Source organism: Dermacentor variabilis, chromosome 6 (assembly GCF_050947875.1).
Source record: "Dermacentor variabilis isolate Ectoservices chromosome 6, ASM5094787v1, whole genome shotgun sequence".
NCBI classification, from domain to species: Eukaryota; Metazoa; Arthropoda; class Arachnida; order Ixodida; family Ixodidae; genus Dermacentor; species Dermacentor variabilis.
In genome coordinates this window covers 145185833-145206852 of record NC_134573.1, presented here as the reverse complement: position 1 = coordinate 145206852, position 21020 = coordinate 145185833, and the positions used below count along the sequence as shown (strand labels likewise).

The window sequence follows — 21020 nt, the reverse complement described above, 5'->3', positions numbered from 1 at the left end:
CTAACGGGGGACGTGCGCTGTTCCTTTGTCTTTTTTTTTTCTTTTCCCTTCCTTCTTTTTTTCTTTCCACGCACCACTGCGTGCGCAGGAGCGAACACTTAACAAGGAGCTTCTCGTACGTGGCCACAACGTCGTGGTCATTTCTGCGTCGCCGTTACACTAACGCCGTCCGAATTCGAGATCGGAAAGGATAAACTTCCGCGCGACGACTTCTCTAAATAGCCTGCCCCAATGGGATCGCGTCGGTGGCTGTTCGCGCGGTATCTGCAACGAAGTAACCTTGCGGTTTGTATCCCGGTTCGGGTGTCGAGCGGACCGCGTGTTGAGAACTTGAAGAATCCATTACCGCTGAGAAGCCACGGGGTGAAGGGGGGGGGGGGGGCATGGTCTTTGGCTGCGCGGTTCTAAACTGCGATGCCTTACACGAGCCGGCTTCGACGTGGGTTCGTTCCACAGTGGGACGAGTCGCGATAAGTGTTTTTCCGTGTCGGTTCGGTTCGTCGTATAAGCGACTCCACGCACTCGAATGCTGCGTGCAGCGAGTCGTATATTACCGCAAAGCCTCGGCTCCGCCAGACCTATAGCTGAATGTCTCGTGATCGCAACGAATGGCACAGCGCGTTTTCTTTTCTTTTTCTTCGTTTTTCTTTTTTAGTGTTTCTACGTGTGTGGTTGTCTTTCGCGAATGTTTAGTGAGGGATGCGCAGCAAGCGCTGTCAATGTCGGCCCGATGTGAAACAGCCGTGGCCTGAACGTGAATTTGGCCACTGCCATCGGCTTAAACTTGTTCCGCTTTTCCCCGTGGTACTGACAGACCGGCAGTTTGACTTTTGTTGCTGCTTCAACAGCTGCTTACAGTTCGCAGTGACGGAGCTTTGATGAGTGGATACAGAAGTGAGGAAACCGCATCGAACGGCTTTTATGTCGAACGTAGATGCAGCATGCGCCGCGAAGCGTTTGGCCGAGTCTTCGGCGCCACTGGTTTAGTAGCCTGGTCCACTTCGCTTCGTATTGGAATGCGAGAGCTTGTGTGTGTTTCTCCGCGTAAATTTGTATGTCGACGTGTTGGTTCATATCTGGTTCGTATCACGCCGAAGCACCGTGCTGCACTTATCTTCTGCAACGTTCGCGTGATCGCCGTCGCCTCTCTTTCTCTCGTCACGGATTGCGCATGTCCCGGGTTCAACACTGCAGTCTCCCTCCGAAGTAGTACTTATAGGAGGCAGACTTATTTGGTTGCGAACTGCTGAATAGCTGTAATGTTTCACTTCATCCTTCATTCATTTAGCAGTCTAATAACATTGTGGAGAAGCCGGCGACATGCTATACTAGTTGCTACATACCGTATCCTTAATAAATAAATAAATAAATAAATAAATAAATAAATTTATATTGCAGTTTAAGTATTACGCTGCAGGGCAGACCTGGTGAAGAAACAATTGCCATAAGAACGTGTAAGATCAAGCCAAACAACAACATCAACAAAAAACTAATTTTTTATTGCTGACAAGCAATGCTAAAATAATCCGTTGAAGCGAAGAATCCGCACAGAGCTGCACAGCTCTCAGAGTCGAGCGCTGTAACAAGTGCAGTCAGCTACAAAAGTTTACGGACCACGGGATCTCAGAAAAACGTCCAATTTCCGAGAGGCCTGTACCAGTAGTCAGTAATACTGGGCTGCGTTGTGAGGCTGCGCAAATGTTCAATTCTGTCCTCTTATTTCGCGTTCCGTTAAATTTTGTGGTCGACTGTGCGCTGCCGCAAATGTTAGCAGCCGTAAACGGCCGCGTATTCTCCTCCGCACATTTATACGCGCACGCTTACACAACGTGCGCTTTTGAATTACATCGCCATCGATGTGCACACAAAGTCACAAGGCGGCCCATTATCTCGTGGTTGTGAGAATGAGTCCTTGAAAGCATCACTGCCCGCGAAGAATGAGTAAAGGCCCCCCGCGATCACTAGTATGCTTTTTATTGTCTCTGTAGCCGATAATCGTGACAAATCCATCCAAGTCGTCGGCATTATTGCCTTGCAGATCGATAACTCTCCATCATCATTTCAGTGTGGACCTTTCGCACGTGGTCTCGTTTACCGGTAATAGTTGTATTGCCCAGATCTGCACGCAATAACGCAATCGTTCCGCCTAGTTTTCTCCTTCACGCGCGAGAAGACTGTGCGTACATCGCTAGTCAAGAGTGCGTTGTCTTTTTTTGCTAATCACCGCCCCGCAAGATTGAGTCGATCGTAAGTCGGAAGCACCGCTAACCTACACGAGCGATCGTATGTCGTTTACACGCGTACAATCAGCGTTGGTGTTAGCAATAGCATCAAATAAAGAAAAAGAAACAAAGGCGGATGGGGCACGCAGTAAGAATGACAGAGCAGGGGCCTGCACGGCCTCGCCGAGTGCTCTGCGGTCGTCGGCGATGAAAGCGCAAGGCATCACGGGAAAATTGAGGGCGTTATACTCGGTTCACAATATAACACTTTGTCATAAACTCTGACGACGACGGAATTCACAGTTCCGCCTCTCTCTCTATCTCTCTGTCTATGTATGTATGTATGTATGTATGTATGTATGTATGTATGTATGTATGTATGTATGTATGTATGTATGTATGTATGTATGTATGTATGTATGTATGTATGTATGTATGTATGTATGTATGTATGTATGTATGTATGTATGTATGTATGTATGTATGTATGTATGTATGTATGTATGTATGTATGTATGTATGTATGTATGTATGTATGTATGTATGTAATTCCCCCTTTTGATTGCCGAATGCTGCTATTAGTGTCCAGCCTCTCAATTTGCGGGTCTTGTGCTAGTGTAGGCGTCCACAGTCGGTCGCCAGCGCTCAAGCGCGAAAACAACGCAATATAACAACAGATGCGAGATATACGGTTCCGGCATCTACTATGTGCGGTTTCCGGCCCCGTGGCACTGCCGCCGCACACTAACATTGTCTCTCAAAGCGACAAGCAGCACAAAAAAGAAAGAAAAGAAACGTCGTTTTCTTTTGTTTGGGGCGCGCCCCTCAAGTTCTCACTTGACAGCCTGCTCTCAAACACGTCAAGCCTTTGTGCACCGCCTGCAATGGAGGTTATTAAGATTTAACATCCTCCATTGGGCCGCAGCTTACCGAAGGCATTGTAGAAACTGCCTACGTCTTCCCCGAAGTGTGACAGTTCGGCCTGTGGGAAGACACTGGCTCCGTGTGTAGCCTGAGCGGAGGGGGGGGGGGGGGGGGGACTTGAAACTGCTGCTCTACTTGCACTGTAGCGATGGCTGTGGCTGGCGTAGCTTAGCCCCAATAGGATCGAGAACCCTCAGCGAAAGGTACAGTGAAGGGCTTGCCCAGTACGAGCCACGTATACTATAGCCCTTCCGTGATCCTTTCGCCAAGCTCGCGTTACGCACTACAGGGCTTAGCTGTCTTTAATGGACCAGTCCTTGTAGTACTCGTCCCTGGTTGGTTGCCCCAACCCGTGTTTTACGTCTCTCTGTACACGCGGCACGTATGCCTTAAGTGTAGACTTCGGTTGAGCCATCAACCGTGTGCAACACTCTGTGCGTGCGTGTGTTTTCCTAACCACAGCGTGTGGCTCAGGTGTGGCCGCCGTGTATCCGTCGTGCCTGGGAAGTGCGTCGTGCAAGCAGCTTTTGACGGCTGTTTGCGTGCGTGTGTGCGTGCGTGTGTGCCCACGCTACACTCCCGCGCCTGTATCAGCAGCCCTGTTGTAGCGGGCGAAACGCTGGCGGTGTCAGCGCGCGCAGCGGTCGGTCTTGACACCGTTTTGTGTAACGCCCAGGTTAACGGCTGCGCAGACGTCGGCGCCGCGACGGCGACATGCCGTCGCCGCCCGCCTCGCGTTCGTGTGGGTCCCCGACAATCGCTTTGAATGGTTACGCGAGCTAGCGCGCGCCATCTTAGCGAACGCTCTGGAAGATTAGCATTAACCCGCTTTGGTTCCGTGCGGACACAGCGCGAACCGCATTTTATTTTTTTCTTTGTATTCTTCTTTTATCACCGCGACCCGACCCGTTCGCTGCGAGCTTGGTGCGTATGCGTTTAGCCGTTATCGTGCGCGCGCAACGGGCGCTTCGGTTTCACCCGACTGTCGACTCGGAACTGTTCGGTTACGTTACGTGCATACCGTCTCCTTTATCGACCCGGCTCTCGCGTGAGCTCGCGTTGTGTCTGTGTGGGCGTTCGCGCTCCAACCTCACTCAAGTAAAGCGTTGCAAGACGTCTCTAGCGGGAGCTCTGGTGCAGTGTCGAAATAAATAAATAAATAAAAAGAATAAACATGGTCAGTATGGGAGATGCTTGCATGTAACTCTATTGCAATCGAAAATTGTCAGTACTGCTTGCAAGCGTGCGCCAGCGTCGATACGCTCTGACATATATCGTGGCCGATCTCGAGTGAATGTCTCTGACTGTAAGCAGACGACATGGAAAGCGCGATTGATCACGAAGTTGATCTCGGCTGCAGTTTGGTGAGTATCTTTGCCCTGATTTTCATGTCTCTTATCGCCACGTGGAGTTCTCGTTTCGCGATGTCAATCTTATACGTACAACGAGCGTTTTATTCGTCTTCGCTGAGCCGTTACTCAGGAACGAGGTCTATCCGACATTCTCTCTCTCTTTCTCTCTCTGTCCTGCTTACCACAAGCGCTGTTTTGAATGCGTAAGTACGGCGTCGGAAGCGATACTTTACGGCGTTGGCCTTGTACAAGTGCGCATGCTCGCATGGAGATGCATCCTTGTGAGGCTAACATCATGCTCTTGCCGGAGGTACGACATGCGTAGTGGAAGGTTTCACTAACGTACGTTTTCTTATCGCGTCTGCTAATCTGCCAAGTTTAGATGCGCTTCGACTGGGATTTGTTGGTATGACCTGCGTTTTGGTCGTATATGCGAAGGATTCGTTTACGGTTCGCGTACACGCGTTAATGTTCGTGTTAAAATAACAGGAAGCCAGCTGAAACTAAGGGTAAACATCGGGAAATTTACCTGCTCGTTTGACTGTCGTATAAGTAACGTGGCAAATGGAAACGAAAACGGTCGGAAACGCAAGTTGCCGCAGGTCGGAAGATGTGGGTTCGACTCCTAACTGCAGCAAGATATCTTTTCGTCCACTTCGGGATTTACGCAACAGCGGTGGGCTCTTCTGTTAAATATTCAGCATATCTCGGGGGAGATATTTCGCCTCTAACGTATGCTCGGCAGGGGAAGTCGACCGTAAAGCTCTCAACATGTCGTGACGCAACCGCACCACTCCATTGCGCAAGTTTGAAAGCGTCTTCGCCGTTCCTTGCGCAACAAGTGTCGTGCAAGCTAAATAAGTTTCGAGGCCGCTGCAGGCGACATTAACATTAAAGCGGGTCCACTGCACATCGTCTGCTGTCCGCGCTGTCGTCGTCTGGAACCAGCCTGATCAAGTAAAGGGCAGCCAAGCGCTAAGTTTTATAGCTTGTCGTCTGGTAAAAAAAGGGACAGTGGCTGCGCTTCTCCTTTAATGAGAAGCGTTGTTTCACTTGTGTTTCTTGTCATAGCTTTCACGGTGAGTGGGCATGCGTTTCGTATTGAGTTAGGCGACGCTGGACACCCGTGTTCTCTTGTCGCGGTGTCGGGAGTAATTGGTGTCTTTGATAATTGTGCTTGCTTCGTCATGGCGTTTTCTTTCTTCCGTTCCCGGGTGGAAGCACGAGCGTGTGTTCGCATACTCAATGAATTCTATACAGTAGCTAAGTACAGTCTCTGCGGCTATATGTAGCGTGGTCAGCGATTCAAGCCCGGTACTCGGAGCACATGGCTGCCCGCACTTCTTGCTACACCAGTCGGCGCTGGGGACACCAAGCTGATGCATTATTGCAGACGTCTCCACTAGGCGTCTCTATATAGGAGCCCCAGCGTTGCTTCCGATAAATAAATAAATAAATAAATAAATAAATAAATAAATAGAATGCTTATCTTGTTCATATTGTGTATACATGCTCATGACCTGCGCTAAGTTCTGGTATCGACGGTGCCTTCTGGATCACAGATGCATATCTCAATGTCTATGCTGTGGCCGCATGCGGCGGAAGCTGTTGCGGAAGCCGGAAACACGTCATAGACCTCAGGTTTTGGACACCACCTTACTGAGCACAGGGTCGCGGGCTAGTTTCCTTGGGCGCGTTCCGATGGGGGCGGAACGCAAAAGCGTTTGGGTACTGTGCTTTGTGGTCCACCTTAAAGAACTCCCCGTGGTCAAAATTAATCCGGAACCCTCCTCTGTGCCGTCCCTCATAACCCACTGTGCCACTTTTGGGACATTAAGCTCCACACTTAATAATACTTTCAACATTTCCTTTTTTTTTCCTCTCTCTCTTTTCACAGCAAAGCTGTTAGCCTCTAGTTGGTCGCGATTTTTCGTGGGCTCGTGCTCATCTAAGAACAGTACTGCCACCTAGTGGCCGCGGCCACTCAGACAGACCTCAAACGGCAGCTTCAAAAGGGTCTTGGGTTCGAGTTTCCGCGTAACAAATTTATGTTTTCTCGTATATTCGAATTATAGTCTAAATCTGTCATGTCTGCAGGTTGTGTCTAAGTCGTATCTTACGAATTTTTTGCCGCAACTTGAAAAAAAATTAAATTAGGTCACTGAGCCACTTGCGCTTGGCGGATGGTCTCTAGAAGAATGATGTATGCTGCACTTGCGTGCTTGCGCACGTTCGTGACGTACGTCGCTTGTAGTGGTGGTGCTTACATCCACTTTACAGAGTGGAATGTAGGCGCATTTTTTTAAAATGCGTATGGATTTCTATGCCTACCCAACGAGAAGACTTGCCCTTCCGTCACGCAAGACGAATCGCTATAACGAAATAATGTATAAAACAAAAATAAACTGGCAAGGAAAAGCGGTGGTGGTGACACTGGAACCTACGACCGTACGCTCAGAAGAAGAGTGTCTTGCCCAATGGGCTAAACACTCACTTTTCTTTTTTTAACGCCTACGCTTGCAGAAGCTGAATATATCTAAACAATATGAATGCGTTATACCCGCTATACAAAACAAATGTTAAAAGGGAGCGCTTTGTATGAAGGCTTTGCTGAAAGATTTGGTGATGGGGGAATAAAAGCCATCTCTAGGACAACGTGTAGAGCCGACTTGGAGCATTGTATACCTAAGGAAAATTGCGATTTTGCGAAAATTTAATGTCAAACACGCCGCATCGCCTACGCGTTTCGGTGGTCGCAAGATGGGACGTTCGTTCACAGACCGAAATGCAACCGATCTCTGATGGCTCATGTGCTTCACGTCGCGCAACACACCCAGGTAACCAGTCAATGAGTTGACAAGGATGATAAGGAGTGATGAGGAGTGACAAGGGGTTATATAGGTCTCATGACGCTTGATGATTGTTCGACGCTGATCGATGAGGTGCTAAAGAGTGATAAGGGCTTATAATAGTCTGATAAATGCTGTTAACGTCATAAACACTGATAAGGGTTGATAAAGGCCGGATGAAGTCCCGTAACGTTGATATGAACCAAGAAGATTTGATAAGGGTCGGGTCATCAGATAAAATTGATAAGAACAGATAATGGTTAATAAGGATCGGATCGAGGTTCACAACAACCGTTAAGGCTTGGTAAGAGTGGGATCTAATCAGATAAGGATGATAACGACCAAATAGGGGTTGATAAGGGTTTACACTGGTCGAATCAAATTTCATAACATCGATAATGACGCCAGGCTACATGGACATGAGCAAGTGGGGCAATGCCTGCGCGTACGTAGATAACTCCATGAGGAGGTTCTGAACGGTTTTTTTTTTCTTTTGACGACAAAAACTGTCCTGGTGTGCTACCCCCGCTTTTACGTATCGTGTATGTTTCTATAATCTGTTTCGGAGGCCATCGCGGAGATTGTGCAGTATAAACCGATCCCGAAGATACACATCTAGTACAGGTGGTACCGGTGGTACCCGTACCACCTGTTCATTGTACATCTGTTATATTGACACCAGCGTGCAATACCACCGCACGATGGCGCTGGTGGGGAACCCGCCGTGGTTGCTCAGTGGCTATGATGTTGCGCTGCTGAGCACGAGGTCGCGGGATTGAATCCCGGCCACGTCGGCCGCATTTCGATGGGGGCGGAATACGAAGACACCCGTGTACTTAGATTTAGGTGCACGTTAAAGAACCCCAGGTGGTCAAAATTTCCGGAGTCCTCCACTACTGCGTGCCTCGTAATCAGAAAGTGGTTTTGGCACGTAAAGCCCCATAATTTAAAAAAAAAAATGGTGGTGGTGGGTAGGGGAGCGTGACAACTAGCGTCTCAAAACGCTAGTTGTCACGAGGGAATACCCTCGTGACAACTAGCGTTTTGAGACGCTGTGGACCTCCCAGAATAAGTTATACTGTTCGTACACACCTTTCTCACCCCCCACCCACCCACCCCACTGTCTCAGTAAGACTCTTTCAACGACTTCAACTGGAGGTTGAATCGCCCTTCCAACGCTTTTCACATTTCATAGTCACTGAAGTTTACGTTCGATCATTCTAGCCTGCCCACCGGTGGTCTATTCTACCAGAATCTCATCATTCAGTAAACAAGAACTCACTGCAGACGTATGACTTGCGCAACGCGCTCGCGCGAGAACTGCCTCATTGTTTAGCCAGCAGAGCTCGCCACGAATTCCTCGGGGTGCGCCGCAGCGTCTGTATAGGCCTGCCTTTCGGTTGCCTCAAGGCCTGCCCATTCATTCATCGAACGCCTCGCCGGCGGCAACGGCATTTATCACGCCTCCCGTTCGTGGTGTCGACTAAATACACGCGCGCGCGTGCGCGATTGTTTTCCGATCCAACTCCCCTCGCGCGCGCATTTCGCATTTCGGAAGCTATACAGCTGACACAAAAGGGAATTAGGCGCACGGCCTTCTGAGCGCATAGTCGCTTCTAGCGCCAGCTCCTTGGGTCTAGTTTTTTTTTTTCTGCGTTCATGGCCCGCACTGGAGCATAAATAATCGATTAAGCTTAGGAAAGAGAGAGAGACAGAGAGAGAGAGCAGTTATGAATTGCTTGCAGCAATTAACCGTCAGAGGATGGCAAAAGAACAAAAGGTGGCAGCTCCTAAAGCGTTCGAAATGTTCACGTGTCGCTCGTGAATGCTGCTGGAGCGCAATTCATCGAGAGCTCTGCCGACTCCAGAGATGTCTGTGAGCCGGCATTAGGAGTGCAGGCTTTATGTTCGTGATGTATTGTTTGAATACGCAGAACCGAGGTGCGTTCATTGGCTTTTATACTTTGTGTGTCTCCCAACGCTCACCGGTTTAGTGTGTACGCCGTCTGTTGGGCGAGGAACGCGCTATCAGCGTGCATTCGAACGCTAACAATTCCGAAACTATGCTCCAATTATTTGTTCCGCTTCCAAGTTCAGCTGAACTTGTGACTGATCATCATCATCATCATCATTATTATTATTATTATTATTATTATTATTATTATTATTATTATTATTATTATTATTATTATTATTATTATTATTATTATTTATTGGTGTTGTTTCTTTGAAAACGTGTTGTCTTCGTTCTGTTCCAAGCTTCGCACTTTGTCTCGAGCCTATTTCTGGCTGCATTCCTCTCCTGTCTTCTCATAGTTTCGCTTTCCCTCCGTGTGTGTGTACTCCGTCTCTCGATTGTGTGTTATTGCTGTGTTCTTGCTCATTAGTATGTGGCGGTTTCTCCAGTTATTATTTGTTTTTGTATTCTTTCTTCTAATTATTTTATCCCATAACTGTATTGGCTGCAGGTGTCACATTTTCACCTTCTTTTTGTTTCCCTGCGCAGCAGCACTCAGACCTCGACGTTGTTCCTCGCTGAATGATTGAGTGACCGATTTATTGATTGTATGATTGAGCGATTCATTCATTCATTCATTCATACATTTATCGTGTAAATATATATAATCACAAGACATACCTGCAGAAGTATGACCCGGGAAGCAATGGTCTCGTGAAAGGGGCATCACGCTCACGTATCCGCGCGACAACTACAGAAACAATAAGTGATGAGCAAGAAGCAGGCACGCCACGACACATCACATCACTTACAAGGAGTGCGAGCTCTGCAAAGAGAATCAGGTCCCGTAGTTCTCGGGACATCGCGCATATATATATATATATATATATATATATATATGTCTGTGTGTGTGTGTGTGTGTGTGTGTGTGTGTGTGTGTGTGTGTGTGTGTGTGTAAGTAAGTGCTTTCGTAAGTGCTCCTTAACATTGGCCGAGCCGCCTTCGCTAATGATATATCCATGCATCAGGAATGGCAGGAATTTTCTGTTACGAACAATTTCAGCGTAATAGCTTTGTACGCGTGTGTGTGTGTGTGAATACGCGCCCCCTGATTGTCTGACGCGACGACTCTCCCCGTACATTTTCCTACGCAGTGCACGGAGCCGGTGGTGCGGGTGTCGTATATAGATAGCCCCGAGATGGAGTGTAATGGAATTGGCATTCTCATTGTTGTTCCGTCCGATCCGCGCCGCTAATGATTCACCTGACCGATAAAGCAGCGATGGAAGGAAGCGTGCACACGAGGCGTCAAGCTAGAGTAAGTAATAACGTATGCGCGCCTCGTATTACGGAGCGCCACCAAGCGCGCGGCCTTGCGCGGCTGCGCTCTTTCGATAAGCGAGGGGGGCGTGGCCGGGACGCATGCCTCTTGTCTGAGCGCTTAATTAGGCGAGCAGCTCGCTCGCGTTTAGTTTGCGATGCGAAGTGTAACGCGTGCTGAGGAAGAGCGGCGCCGATCGCGTGGCGCGTGTATATATGTCTGCGAGCAACAGTTGGCAGTGTGCGTGTGCGTGCGTGTGTGTGTGCGCGTGTGCGTGCGTGCGTGTGTGTGTGTGCGCGCGTGTGTGCGTGTGCGTGTGTGTGCGTGTGCGTATGTGTGTGTGTGTGTGTGCGTGTGTGTGTGTGCGTGTGTGTGTGCGCGTGTGCGTGCGTGCGTGTGTGTGTGCGCGTGTGTGTGTGTGTGCGTGTGTGTGTGTGCGCGTGTGTGTGTGTGTGCGTGTGTGTGTGCGTATGTGTGTGTGTGTGCGTGTGCGTGTGTGTGTGTGCGTGTGTGTGCGTGTGTGTGTGTGTGCGTGTGTGTGCGTGTGTGTGTGTGTGTGTGTGTGTGCGCGTGTGTGCGTATGTGTGTGTGTGTGTGCGTGTGTGTGTGTGTGTGTGTGTGTGTGTGTGTGTGTGTGTGTGTGTGTGTGTGTGTGTGTGTGTGTGTGTGTGTGTGTGTGTGTGTGTGTGTGTGTGTGTGTGTGTGTGTGTGTGTGTGTGTGTGTGTGTTGTAAGACCGCCAAACCCGTAAGTGACCTTTGCGAATTGAAGCGCACTCATTGCAACCACTTCTAAAGCCGATCGACACCACTGCCCCTCTTAGACGGCGTTTGACTTGCACCAACTCGGTATCTTGGTTTTCGGTAGCAACCAATAACCTTATGCGCCTGCTAATATCCTTAACCTTTGCTCTCTCATTTCGCGTCCTGGTTGTCGCCTCATTAGCATAATGGCCTAATTTAGAAGCGGCCTTGCCGTTCCTAGCTGAGCGTCATGCGTCGCTATTCCTCGAACCATGTGTTACCTTGTTTTAATGCATCATTCATTACGACGGCTGACAGCAGTGGCTTTGCGCTTTAAGCGACTAACGCGAAGGTTGCCACAGTTAAGCTCGCCGGTAAAGGCACGTTGGCAGTTACCTAATAGTAAAGTGGGCGGGCCGGCGAGAAGCGCGTCGTCGTTCCCTCGAGGACGCCTCCCACCTAGTTAAGTCCGCATTCTGAATAGTTACGTTGGCTTTATAGCGCCTCCTGGAGACGTCAGCCCAGCGTACAGCTTTGCTCTCGGTTCTCGGACGAAAAAGAAAAACAAGAGGAAAGACAAGAAGAAGAAGAAGGAATCTAGTGATTATGGGGCACGCATCGAGCGAGCTAAAGGCTTACTTCGGTACGCAGATCCGGGCATCGTACACTCTCGTGGCGGGAACGACAGGCTAGATGCGATAGCGCGTGGCTTAAACTTACGTTGATTAATGGAAGGTTAGGTGGCGTTGTGACGAGAAGGGCGGGTGCATAATTTGGATAGGCTTTAATTAAGATCGCAACCTTGCGTCAGGCGCTTGGCAGTGATCGTTACCTAGCCTTCTCGCTGGCGAACCACTGTGATTAATGTGCCCAATTAAGCCGAATATAAGGCGCCGGTTCTTTGTGTGACGTTTGTTTCTCGTTAGATTCCTCACCGCTACAACGCGTATTGCACAAATGTTCCTTTTTTTTTTCTAGTATGTATAACGCACCATATGCGCGCTCCGGCACGACTATCACGAATACCTTGCTGCAGTTCTATCCGTTAATATGTCGGCGCTGATCTGGAATAGGACGACCTCATTAAGAGTAGCGTTCCCCAGGTTGTCGTTTGCTGAGACCGCAATAATTGAACACGGATTCGAGCTGTGTCTCGTTGTTTGATACCAATGCAGATAATGTGCCGTCACTGTGTTTATCAGAAATGGCCGGCAGTTCTTTTTTCAGTGCATTAATGGTGCTGTTACATTCCGCGTAGAGCCAGTACTGGTTAAATGCGTCCAATTTGGACGGCCCCGTTGAACGGTGGTCAGAACGGAATTTCGCTCTATACAAGGACTTTGCAGGCAAAGGAAGCGTGATCCTCAGTGTGACATCGATGTCCAGTCAGTCAAATCAGAGTCTGTGGAAAGATTATGACATACGGTGAACTCTTATACTGGGGTACTTAGCTTCGCTGTGCTGTCTCTCTCTCTCTCTCTCTCTCTGCATCTTCGATATTCGCGACCGTGGGCAAGGCAGAAGGCCTCACCACAATCTTTGATGAAATTGCTTGTGCCTAAGGTACGTCGATTTATTATATCCGCATAGCTCGCTTTGGGATAAACGTATCCTTCACAGGACCACGTTTAGTGCGTAGTATCGAGAGGAAGGCTGAAGCCTACAGCGAACGATGCGCCGTCGTCATTTTCGGACACTTATTTTGCCATCTATATCTGGTTATTCCAAGAACACACAACACTGCAATCGTTGTCTGCACTATGTGCCGTTAAGAACGGCCCACTGACGTGCAAATTTTGCCAGCCAGTTGTGGCAGCGGGCGTCAACTTTTCCTGGAACGCCACCGCAAACCTCTAGCCACGGCGTCACTAAGTCGACTGTGTGTGGAGAACAATACGCGCGTCCTCGACTCTCCGTCGCTGGAGCCAAGATGAGCGCGACGAAGCAGGCTTTGTGCCTGAACCCTCCACCACCAGCCTGGTCTCCTGTGAACGAAGGAGTCCCCGAGGGAACGTAGTTCGAGGCCCCTTCCCACGCGCCGTTCAAGACGCAAGACAATGGGCAACCGGCGGGCGCGCTGCGGGGGTCAGCTCGGGCAATAAAATGCGCCTTTATTGACGTAAGCCCCGAGTTCTTCGAAGACCATGTGACCTGAGTTGGGGACCGTGAACCTGTGCGGAAATGTGTGTGGGTAAGCCCTCCCGCCTACGGTGCCTGGTCGTCTCGTCCGCGGTGTCTGGTCGAACGTTTCCCTCACCTTGGGATCGAGGGAGGACCGAGTGTGTATAAACCGCTGTTGTGCGGCTGCTCAGCACTTTTTCTCTCGCAGTCATGCTAGACTGATGAACTGCAACGTCCTTATGTAGATACTGTAAATAAACCCATATTCCTCGTTCTCGATGAGAAGCAGTCCTTCCCTTCAACAACGTCCTCAGCGCGGATAAGTTGGACGACGGCATGGGCCAGCTACCATCTAATTCATGCCCGATTCCAATCTTGACCATGAGTTACGAGCGATGGGATTGACCTCCCAATCCTGACAGTGCTTAGAAATCGTGTTCGTAACATGCGATCCCTCCTAACGCCAGCTTGGTCCATGTCACTTTCTTTGTCGTGTCCGACTTCATCCTTGCCGTTTCTTCAGTTGCAGTCTCAGGTGGCAGCTTCAACAGGTTACCTGTCGAACCTGTTGAAGCTGGCGTGCCTATCTCCTTTCATGTAGTTCTGTCGATTGTACTTTTTCGAATGGGCTGACTCTAACGCATAACTTACAGTGGGCAGAAGCCGGAGATCTGTGTGGTCTGATTTTTCTTTTTTTTTTATGTTTGACTCGTGCGACGATTCGTTTCGGTAGCGTGAATCATGTTTCTTTTTTTTTTCATTATTCTTCCTTTTTTTTTGCATTCACGCGTTCCACCTGAACCAGTTACACGAATGAAACATTAACGACTTATATTGTACTCCAATGTATACAATGTCTTCCGCCCTTCATGCACACCAGCCATGGTCCCTGTAGAACTACTCACAGTGTGGGCAATACATCCGTAAAAATGAAACGAAATTTCCTTCACGTTATTACTCAGTGTTTGCGTAAGTACGACGGCTCCCTGCCGGTCACATGATGGGCGCAGCACAGACGTCACTGTAGTCTCGGCTCTTTGTTATTCTTTCATTCCGGAGCACCGGGTCTCTTTCGCCGGTCATCCGAAACTCCTCTTAATTCGGTTACAGCTTCAGCTAGCTTGGCCCGCGGGTGCAGCGCGACGACCTCTCCGCACTCAATTTGCCTCCACTCTCGAAAACTGCGTTATCGTCAAGAAACGCGGAGGTGGTCCCTCTGATCCTCTCGTGTTTCTGCCTCTATGTAGTTTGTTACTCGCTCGCCTCCCTTTCGAATGCTTCTATGTGGGGCTCCTGCCGTCAGCCAATCAGCAACGAGAGCCGGCTGCATGCGCGTTGCAGAGAAGGGAGGAGCAGGAAGGCATCGCCCACTGCGCGCCGCTAACCCTCCCACGAAGCTTCTACTCGGTTGGCGCGGTCGCGCCAAGGACAATCACATGCGAACTTATGAAGCAGACACACATTGACGTTAGAGAAAGCACACGGGAAATTAACTGCTTCTTTTAAGCTGAAATGTAGAAATATGAGAAACCAAGTGAAAGAGGACGAAAAGACAACTTACCGCAAGTTGGAGTCGAACTCACGTCTTCCACGTTACGCGTGCGATCCTTTTTGGCGACAGAAGTACACTGAAAAGAGACACTGAATCAGTTTATACTGATATAGCATTCTTTGAAAACCTCATTTTTATTAGGTTTTGGAAATAATAGGTTGATTATTAGAAGAGAAAATGAAGGTCGAAATTCAATATTTTGGAATCGCATTTCGACGGCGTTTCGCTCAGAGAAAGTTCCTCAAAGTTGCCGTACTCAGTCTTTCGAACACGGTCAAGTCAATTTTTACCGATAAAACAATTCACCAGGCCCTTTGGGAGAAGCCGTCAAAATCCGTGACGTCATATTGATCTGGCGCGGGAACTCCAAGGCGACGTCACCACCGGTCCTTTTTTTTTTTTTTTTCTTGCACCTTTTCTGCGTGGAAAGCCTGTTCTCGTGGTCATAATGGCATTTTCGGGCGTATCATAGTGAGGTATAGTCTACTACTACGGGTGAAATGGTTTTACAGCGAAGTTGTTTATGGCTATAGGGTTCCGTGCATTTTTCGTGTCTGTCGATAAATCTGTGTGATCGAAACCTAGCATCATCAGCAATGGCTCGTGCCACTGATTGCGCGTTCATCGTCGTCTCCTTCCAGAGCTGGCTCCGATGCCGCTCATCATGCTATAGCATTCGCATACTGCCCCTCCCCACTGCGAAGGCGCTGACGGTATTGACCCACTACCAATCGGAGCAGTGATTTCGGTCTCAAATTCCTTGCCTTAATCTATCGCGAGTTGAAGCAGGAATGCATATAGCGACTGTATAACACGAATGAACGCGGATGTATAAATACAAATGTGCTTGCGTACCTTTCGTCACCATGACCACCGGTCAACACAATAGTGTGTTCGTACCTTTGTTCAAAATTCTGTCACCTCTTTGTCGTATGCTACACAGCTTAGCTTGTCATCCACCTTCACAGAGTATAATGGCTCATGATTTTTTCTCTGTACTATCCGTTCAAGCTACCGCGGCGGCTTTCGCCCATCCTGGGCATCTATATATGCGTACAAGATTACCGCTGGGAGTGTGAGGTAGCGCCACTCGAAGGCCATAGCGGCAGATCCGGACATCCTCGGTTTCCCGCCTTCGCGCGCACGGTTATGCAGACTCGGATATTGGAGGAGCTCTCCTTTTCTGGCTCGTGGACGCTAACCTATAGCTTTCTCTGCGCTGCTGGGAATTATTGGTATTAGCATGACGAACATCTGTAGCGTTATAGCTTATAAAAGTGTACGATATTAGTATATGAACGTCTTCTTTCCATTGCTCTCTTCTTTTCCTCCCCTTTATTTCCCTATTCGCTCTCGTACTTTTTGTCGAGGAACGCCGCGCAACCAGTTTCTTTGTCACGTGTGTTCCTTTTCACGTTCGCGTATGCGCGGCGTAGGTGCGGGGAACTTGGCGTATTGTTACTGCACGCGCCATTCTCGTCCCGCATAGTGCACGACGCTTGCGGCTGCTTATGCAAACGAGCCGCGCTGCCAGCCGGTGCTGCTCTAGAAGAGTGTACAAATGAGAACAGCCCCCCTCTTGACTCCCGGCCCTTGAAAAGGCTGCCTTTCTTTTTATTTCCCCCCTTTGTTTTCCTTTCTAAGCCTAACGAGGACCACGCAGCGGTGGGCAAACGCTGCTCTCGGCTACTTTGCACGCTCTTGTTGTTTCCGAGCACGCCGTATACGCGGGCGACGCTCCAAACGGTAGCGTTGGAGAGGGAAACAAACGTGCTGCTAGTTACGCCACTGTCTAGACTTCGTTGCCCCCCTTGTAAGTCTAGCTAGCGGGCGCCAGGGTTGGGTCGCCTTTCGCGCGCCATTGTCTCTCGGACTGGCCACAGCTCCCTTACCCGTATCAGCGTCACCGGCGTATTACAATGGCGAGCGGTCGCTGGAAGAAGCGCGCATCGGACTTGCCCTCCAAGGTCGTCTCTGCCCAAGCTGCACCCGTTTATACCCTCGCCTGTCTCGGTGAAGCGATCGCGCAGGCGCGTTATTGTAGTCGGGGTCCTACGTAGAGGCTGCGGAGGTTTGATTACCAAGCCGGCTGATTAGCGGTGAGTGGCGTCCTTTATTTGAATTGTATTACGTTGACTGTTTGCGGCGTTCGTGGTGACGCGATAATATCGTTCTGCTCGTTAATGTTTCCAAGAGCTGATAGGGTGGCGCGGTGGAGGGCGTAGGGCGGACATCTTCCGCAGCTGCTACTTATACCTTGTTCGATGCCGATGCCGATTCGAGCGGCACTAAGTGAATGCCTTTTCGCCAGCTTCTTAACGAAGCATTTCATCCTGTGCGAATTCACAGAGCTACGCTTGTCGATGTTCCGAGGTGTAGTAGCAGGACATTCCATGGAACATAGGACAAGAATAGGTCGTTTTATGGAGGGCGCATCACAGGGAGCGCTATCCCTCCGTAATACGGGAGATATCACTGAAAGCGTTTTACTTTCTGTTCCTGTAAGAGCAAATACGATCCAATCGTGATGTTGGACATAATATTTAGGGAAGCCGGCAGGCCAGTGGGCCTGCCGGCTTCCCTAATTATTATGAACGCTATATGAACACAGATGTTTGTGAATTCGGCGCCTAGCTTTAGCTGTTCATTAACGCGTTTCTTTTTTCTGTTTCTGTCGCTGTTCAGGAATAAGTGCCGCAATAATAAAGGCGTGAAAAAGCATGAAAGCATGAAAAAAAGCATGACAGATGCCCGCGAATACGCGCAAAGTGCCCCGAACAGCCAGTCGCGCGGAAATTTTCCGTGCATTCGCGGGCCTCTTTCAAGCTCGGAAAAACACTTTTATGCAGCACGTATTGAGCGACAGAAAATTGTATCGGGAGTTCCTCGTGTTGCATTACAATTTTCTCACTGACACATTTCATTTGATTACAATGTTTGAGAAGTTGATTGATTGATTGATTGATTGATTGATTGATTGATTGATTGTAATTATGTCATTAGGCGGAATGCAAGGAATAGAATATTCTGAGTGCGACGGCAAACAACGTTACCCTGGTTCTGTCCAGCTAGCGGCATTTGCATATTTTAACTTTCGGTGCATGATAGTTGGGACACCCTGTGCAATTCTCGAGGACACTTTGCGGTATTAACAGGCTTGCCCTGTTGGCTCTCTGACGTCTCTAGTGTCTATTAACGAACGTTTCTAACGAGTCCGCATTTCCAGATATTACGATTGCTAGACTACCAAACAGATTGTTATGAGAAAGCATCTAACCTTTAACCGACACAAAGTTCAAGGCTATAATTTTGCAGCCTGTCTAGAAAATCCGTAGGCTTATAGAGAAAACTATCAGTTCGAGCACTCCGCACAGGTGGTTAACCAGCGAAGCTGATACGTGAGGCCCCGGTGTTTTATCACTCGGTAAATCCCGGCGGTTCACTAAAGTATTTCTCAATTATTGGTTACGTCTTTGTGCTTCTTGGTGTGGTTACACACACGTTCGGCTGCGACGGAGAGAATGACGTCAGCGACGGTATATGCCCGCAGTCCGCCGTTGTCCCTTGCGTTCGACGTCTCGAGTTTGCTCGGTGGCGTGGTTAGCAGCATCTGCCCGGCATCGCCGCTTGCGATTCTTCAAAATTGAATTGCTTCAAAATTAGATCTGTCCGTCACGCAAGCGAATGAACGGCTCGTACCCCCGTAAACGCGGCCTCCCCCATTACGACGACAGAAGTGAAATTCTGCGCTGGAATGTCGAGCGCGCGACAGAGCCAGCTATGGAAGAAGACGACGACGCTCGAGCCACTGCGTGCTGATGATGATAGATTTTTTTCTTCACACGGGAAATGATAGTGGGGAAACGAACATTCAGTAGACTGCCTAAATTATATTTCATAAAGGGACCGCCCGCATCGGGCAGGGGTGTTGTGGCTTTCTTCTTTTTTGCGCTGTTCCTAACCTGAACGTTCACTCAACTCGTCATCGCAGTATGAGAGAAAGACAGTTGAGCGATACAAGGAACGAAAAAAAAAAGGGGGGGGGGAGGCAGGGCGGGGGGGGAGAAGCGTTGCCGGGGGATCTTTGGCCTCCGTAGCAGGCACACCTTCCAGAAAACCCTCCTGTCTCCTGTATGTCAAGTCCTCGCGGACCTCAGCCCTGTCGCTGCCTGCGTCTTGAAGTCCTTGCCCTCAAAGGGTGCAGCAGTCGACGGCCGTTGTGTTTCGACGCGGCCCGCGTCGGGACGCTGTTGTCTCCGTCCTGTGAAACTGGTTTTGTCCGCCGCGCCCCCGGGGTTTCTTTTTGTTTTTCTTTTTTTCAATGTTTACGTGTCTATCACAGCTCGCTTGCGACGTTGCGGAGCTTGTTTTGCTAGCGTAGAGGAGGCAGGCCGCGCGCGTTTGATCCTTCGCGTCAACGGGCTGTGCTGTGAGGCGTCGTCTAACCGCGCTGCTTTTTTCTTCTTTTTTTTTTGTCAAGACGCATTATGGTCCGGTTCGTAGAAATTAGGAAGAGAGAGAGAGAGTGAGATCTTGGTTTTGCGAAAATTGCCTCACTTTGGATTTCTGGAAAGACGATTTACCCATTCGTTGTATTTCCGGCGTTTAAAGAAAGAAAGACAATATGCATGTGCTAGATCCTCCAGTCGCTGAACGAACGACATTTCACTGCAGCCCTAGTCGATAAAGACGTGCGACTGCGAAAGAAACAAAAAAGATTTGCTGCATTAACCTGAATATTAAAATGCTCGTGGAAGATAGATAGATAGATAGATAGATAGATAGATAGATAGATAGATAGATGGATGGATGGATGGATGGATGGATGGATGGATGGATCGATGGATGGATGGATGGATGGATGGATGGATGGATGGATGGATGGATGGATGGATGGATGGATGGATGGATGGATGGATGGATGGATGGATGGATGGATGGATGGATGGATGGATGGATGGATGGATGGATGGATGGATGGATGGATGGATGGATGGATGGATGGATGGATGGATGGATGGATGGATGGATGGATGGATGGATGGATGGATGGATGGATGGATGGATGGATGGATGGATGGATGGATGGATGGATGGATGGATGGATGGATGGATGGATGGATGGATGGATGGATGGATGGATGGATGGATGGATGGATGGATGGATGGATGGATGGATGGATGGATGGATGGATGGATGGATGGATGGATGGATGGATGGATGGATGGATGGATGGATGGATGGATGGATGGATGGATGGATGGATGGATGGATGGATGGATGGATGGATGGATGGATGGATGGATGGATGGATGGATGGATGGATGGATGGATGGATGGATGGATGGATGGATGGATGGATGGATGGATGGATGGATGGATGGATGGATGGATGGATGGATGGATGGATGGATGGATGGATGGATGGATGGATGGATGGATGGATGGATGGATGGATGGATGGATGGATGGATGGATGGATGGATGGATGGATGGATGGATGGATGGATGGATGGATGGATGGATGGATGGATGGATGGATGGATGGATGGATGGATGGATGGATGGATGGATGGATGGATGGATGGATGGATGGATGGATGGATGGATGGATGGATGGATGGATGGATGGATGGATGGATGGATGGATGGATGGATGGATGGATGGATGGATGGATGGATGGATGGATGGATGGATGGATGGATGGATGGATGGATGGATGGATGGATGGATGGATGGATGGATGGATGGATGATGGATGGATGGATGGATGGATGGATGGATGGATGGATGGATGGATGGATGGATGGATGGATGGATGGATGGATGGATGGATGGATGGATGGATGGATGGATGGATGGATGGATGGATGGATGGATGGATGGATGGATGGATGGATGGATGGATGGATGGATGGATGGATGGATGGATGGATGGATGGATGGATGGATGGATGGATGGATGGATGGATGGATGG

The 21020-nt window shown here is 49.2% G+C and overlaps 1 protein-coding gene across 7 annotated transcripts in view; it reads left to right on the top strand.

The window, feature by feature from the left end:
- The window catches only part of LOC142585399 (uncharacterized), a 532153-nt gene that overhangs the window by 356692 nt on the left and 154441 nt on the right, over nt 1-21020 (top strand). The window contains exon 1 of one of the 7 annotated variants that reach the window (XM_075696135.1): nt 16884-17139. The exons of the other annotated variants lie outside the window; for them this stretch is intronic. The gene's annotated coding sequence lies outside the window, so the exon portion shown is untranslated. Of the gene's footprint in view, nt 1-16883; nt 17140-21020 lie in introns of those variants that run through there. 7 annotated transcript variants of the gene reach the window in all.